Source organism: Dioscorea cayenensis, chromosome 6 (genome assembly GCF_009730915.1).
Source record: "Dioscorea cayenensis subsp. rotundata cultivar TDr96_F1 chromosome 6, TDr96_F1_v2_PseudoChromosome.rev07_lg8_w22 25.fasta, whole genome shotgun sequence".
NCBI classification, from domain to species: Eukaryota; Viridiplantae; Streptophyta; class Magnoliopsida; order Dioscoreales; family Dioscoreaceae; genus Dioscorea; species Dioscorea cayenensis.
Genome location: NC_052476.1, coordinates 11,968,471 through 11,974,150, shown reverse-complemented (window position 1 = coordinate 11,974,150; position 5,680 = coordinate 11,968,471). Strand labels below are relative to the sequence as shown.

The following is a 5,680-nucleotide window of genomic DNA, read 5'->3' as shown; positions in this document are numbered from 1 at the left end:
TAAGAGGTTCCCCCATGTTCTATTGCCCTGAAGGTTTCCTTTGGATGTGGTGTTGGACTTCTCGACCTCTGCACATTCTCCATAGGAAACCGTGGGGTTACCCCTTGCTCAACTGGCCTCAGGGCTTCTCTTGGCCGTCGGGTTGGACTCCTCGATCTTCCTAGTTGTTCAGGATGATTTTTCATGAGAATTTTAATTTGTTTCTGCATTTGTAACATTGACCCCATCAACATTGCTATGTTGTCATTGAGTCTTTGATATTCAGTATCACGGTGTCCCTTTTGAGGAATAAAGACGGGTTCATCCTCTTCATCTTCATTTAGTTCTTTCGTACTTCTTTTGTGTTTCCTTGGTACATGGAGCGGTGGAAGGCTAGTCCCTATCCCTTGCTCCCTCATGTGGTAGCACATGACTTTGGAACCTTCTTCTCCATTCGAGAGTCTGCTACTCTTCTCACGGGATCTTGTAGCAGTCCCGGTTGTTCTTGTTCGGGTGCAGGATCTCCTCTTGCTTCAGTAACCATTCGACAAGTGTGTATTTCCACATCTGCATCAGACATTTCTTCATCTTTTATTTCCCTCCTCCATTGAAATTTAGACCTGTTAACCTTGAGTTGATTTCTTATAGGAGCTAAACGGTCAAACACCGTCTTCTGCGCTGTTGAAATAAATTGCTTCTTCTTTTGATAGAATTCTTTTGGTCTTATCTTCTCTGACTGTAGTTTCCTTGATGTTGTGTAAGTCTTGTAAAGGTTCTGACCAAACAAATTCCTTTGATACGACTTTGGAGGTCTACCAACCTTTTTTCACTCAGTTGGGGGCGCAAGTCTGCAGTGGTTGCGTTCTTCTTCACCAGGTTAAGAGGTTCAAATGAGTTGTTCAAGGTACTCATTTGATCATTCTTGTGTCCTTGGAATGACACAAAATCCAACTTTTGTCTTGGAATTTTGACTTTCCTTTGTGTGAGCCTTGAAAACACACTTTTCTTCTTTGGTGTGTCTTCATCAGATGAGTGGAAAATTCCACTTTCCCGCCCCTTTACTGTAATGGTGAAAACGGGTTCGTCATCACCATCATTATTCATAGAAATTACCCTTTTAGGGTGGGATAGCCTCTCAAATGCAGATATTCTTGGTGTTCCCCTGACAGCAGCATCCTCGTCAGTTGTAGGAACAATCGCATTGGGGCGACGACCTTTGGATGGAAGCCGCGGGACTGTCAGGTTCTCCTTCGAAGGTACGGGTCTCCTTATGAATTGTACCGACTCAGATAAGGTGCCAAAGGTCAGCCAGCTCCTGCAGCTCCAGTGTTGAAGGTGCAGTTGGGCAATTGAACCTCAGTTCCTTCGCCAAGGAAAATTGTGAGTTTCGGGCTTCCAGAGGTGGTTGAGGTTTTGAGTGCCATTTGTTCTTCATTTCCTGCAAAACAAAAAGAAACATTATAAGATTTTTTTTTATAGGATGTAGGAACAACGCCTTTACTTGTACTTTTGCCTCAAAGATGGAAGGAGGAATGTGTCCTACCGGGCGTGCCATAATTTGTGGGATCAAAAATATGCGTCTGGCATCATGTAGAGGACACCAGATGATACATCGAAGCACAAATATCATATTTGTTTTGTGGGTTCTTCCACTCCTAATAGAGGCAAGCCTCTATTATTAATTACCCCAGATTAGAAATCTTGGGAACCTCTGATTAAGGGCAAAAGTACAAGTAACAGCGAAAAGATTTGCAAATTTATTATATAAACATATTTATTACATCACTTATATATAAATATATATATTTACATATTTTTTATCACTATCGCCGCCTGTGCCTTATCACTGCATTGCCTGCCTGATTGCCATCTTAAAATAAATATATCTCATAACAATTTTTGTTGCTGTCTTGAAATGAATAAGTCACCATTGCATGTGCCTTATCATCGCGTTGCAATATATATCTCATTGCTGCCTTGAGATATATATATATATATATATCATTTTTATCTTCCATATATTTTCTAAAATTTGCCATTCCCTTGAATTGAACTTTCTTGTTATTGCTTCAGATCGAGTAATTTTGTCGTTGCTCTAAACTGAATGTCAGATGTTGGTATGAGGCAACGCCCTAATACCAAAAAGGATAACAACATGTCATCGGTATTTAATATATTGTTCAAAGCCTCTCTTTTTTTCTTTTATATTGCTACACATCTCATAGTCCTCTTCATAGTTCGTATCATTGTAGTCACCATCTTTTTCTTGTTTTATCAGCATTACCACCACTCTTTTCATTAACCATTTCGTCATTGGAATCCTTACCCAGGTTTAGAAACATTTCATATATATGTATATATTAAATGTTGCCTCAAGGACAATGAAGCCAAACTCACCACCGTTGCTAACCCTTCAATTAAGCCTCCTGCTTGAACTCATGAGATGTTCTGATCATGTACGGTTTTTTTAAATACAAAACAATCATGCATGCTATTGCATATAACCCATTCTTTAGAATTTTTTTTTTATTGTTACTACACATATGCTTCTCATTTTTTTTATATATTTCTTTTATTTTATTTTATGGCATGCTTCTCATATTATATTTTATATACTATTTTTTATTTTTATATATTTTTATGCATAGCTTCTCTCTCTCTTTTTAAATGATGGGTCTATGCATACTTATTATTATTATTATTATTATTATTATTATTATTATTATTATTATTATTTATTTGTATTATTTGGTATTGCTAAGCACGTATGCATGCATACTCATTTTTATTATTATTATTTTTATTTTTCTTTCCATGCAGTGAGAATGCATGCTTACTTTCTTTTTATTTTATATATATATATATACATGCAGGCATACTTCTTAATTATATATATATTATTATTTTTATCCCACATCCTTTATATATATATATATATATTGGGTTTCCGATTTCTAATGGCCACCGTGCCCTTTTTTTTAATTTTATTTTAGCAAAACACTCATATAAGATAAAAACATGCCTTTGCCTTAAATGCACGCCTTAGCCCATGCATGCTTGAGCCACTCAGACCACGTGAATCTCATCATTCCTCAATTCTCTCTCTCTCTGAAATTTTTAATTAATTTTTACTAGTGTAAAAATCACTGATTAATAAGAACTATTTACTGAATCCATGTTCTTCCAATTGCAATCATCAATCAATGCATGACAACCCCTAATTTTTATTGTTGTCCGGCCCTTTACCAATAAAGCAAGCTCGAATGCAAGTGAAACAAATAGGACAATTTCTTCACTCCTAGTTCATCGAGTAGCTTGCGGCATAGGCTTATTTTGCAGAAAATGTCGGAAAAGTATCATAGCTTGGCGAGGCCGATGTAGGGAAACCTCATGTCCAACTCTAGTAATGGTTACAAAGGTCGGGGCCTTGACAACACTGGCTTCATCCACCAACCTTTCCGTTGTCATACCATGAATACCAATTGGTGATGGTTGGGAGCTTGAAAGCATCGATTGAATATCTAGTTGCTATCACAGGAACTACAACATCTGTGTCTCCACTGAACACCCATATCTTTAGGCCTCCCGTAATAAGTCCACGATAGATAGGAAGCATTGATCTAGGAGAGTCTGCACAATAAGTCTCAACAATATTACTGCACGTATCCCAAGCATGATTTATCCCAGTAACATTTGCATGGAGTGCCTTCTGAACTTCAGGATGATTGTAATACATCCTGGCATAGCTTTCAGTTCATGGATCATATGCTCTGGACATCCAAGGATAATGGCCCCTCAAAGTGCGTTTGAGAGATTCAGTCATATTGGAAGTTATTGTGTATATACTGTGTGGATCAATGTTACCAAACTCTAAACTGGCGGAGTAGAGGACCTTCACACACTCCATTGATCGATGTTCGGAAGATTGAAGGTCACAAATGACCTTCAGATCTTTATAGGTGTCATCAGAAATCAAACCATGAGTCCACCAGTACTCAAAGGTGCTCACATAGTCATTGTAATCATCGATCCATGCGTTTCCCCACCATGAATCCCTTCAAGTTAATGATTGGATTCTGAATTCCCTTGTTCTTCCTATAAACAAGTTGGGACAATTGAGGAACATAGTGCCCTGCATAGCTCTCTCCAGCAATATAGAAATCCCTATGTTTTGTGCTTGGGGGAACCCCTCAAGCCAATTCACAAGGAACATGCATGATCTCATGGTACATTCATTGAAGAAACGCTGTCTTCCCGTCGGAGTTGATACGGAGCGGACCAAGCTCCTCAAGCACCATGACCCGATCGAAGAGCATCCGGTGCATTGAGCGAGGAACAAACAGCGGCCCCTGGAATTGATGCTGGGAGTCTCAACAAGCCAACATCACGAGTCATTGATTGCGAGAGGCCGACGTTGGTTGGTTGCCAGGAGATGCGAATCCGGTCAGGCATCACGGTCGGGCGATGGAGGAGGTGAGGAGATGGTTTAGGGCTTTTGAAGTTCTCGGGATGATAGGCGCGGCAACCATGGCGTCAAGGAAGAGAAGTGCAAGAGATGGCGGCGGCCATAAGAGAAGAAGCGACTCAAAGCGCACCATAATTATGGGAAGGCGGGGCAGCGAATCCCTAGCGAGACACAAAAGCAGAGCGGCGGCGGCAACGGTGCTTGGCGAGCGGCATGCTTGGCGGCATTATTTCTGACCATCCAAGCATGCCCCGACGAGAGAATAGCGAATGCTGGGCGGCTGAGCGGCAAGAGGCGACATGCGGCCCAGTCAAAATTTTTATACATGTATATATATTTTTATATAAAGGAGAGAGAGTAAAAAGACCTCTTTTTCCTTTCCAATCCTCCTTCCCTTCTTTATCTCTCCCCTATTTACTTACATTTCACCCTTGTCCTAATCCCAAAAACCCCATCATCCCTATCTAATCCTAACTCCCCGATGAGATCTAAACGGCAGAGTCAAGATCGGGTTCTTATCCCTTTAAAATTAATTTTAATTTTTAATTAATAATAATAAAATAATTTCAAATTGAAAATTTAAATTTTCAGATTATTTATTTATTTATTATTTTATTATTTTATTATTCATAATTTTATTTATTATATTATTTTATTTTATTTTATTATATTATTATTTTTATTATATATATTCATTATTTTATTTATTTATTTATTATTTTATTATTATTATTTATTTATTTATTTATTATAAAATTCATGAGCGAATCTACCTCGGGATCGTACTCAAGTGCTTGAGTTTGCATTTCTCCCATTGCCTCGAGATCCGCTCTCGAGGCTACATGAAACTTAAAGATCGTCTTGGGATGTGTGTTTGACTATTCTTAAGATTTGAGATTGCCTCGAGATATGTGTTCTCGGGGATAAATCTTATAATAATAAATGTATGCCTCGAGATATGTTCTCAAGGGGCAGTTTTGTAATTGCAGTTTTTGTGCCTTGAGATATGTTCTCAAGGGCAATTTTGTAATTTTGCATTTGTATTTAACTTGGAATTTGTACTCTAGTCCAAGACAATCAAATAATCAATTAAGATTAAGATTAGGATATTTACAATCTTTAATTCTAAATATATCTACGATTAGGATATATTAAAATTTAAATTAAATTGAATTTTGGTTTCCATTAGGACATCGAGTTTTATTAGTACATGCATTATATTATTTATATATAACA

At 37.9% G+C, this 5,680-nt stretch overlaps 1 pseudogene; it reads right to left on the bottom strand.

Moving 5' to 3' along the window:
- Positions 1–3,282: 3,282 nt before the first annotated feature.
- LOC120263136 lies at positions 3,283–4,204 on the bottom strand (annotated as a pseudogene).
- Between the last annotated feature and the right edge of the window lie 1,476 nt (positions 4,205–5,680).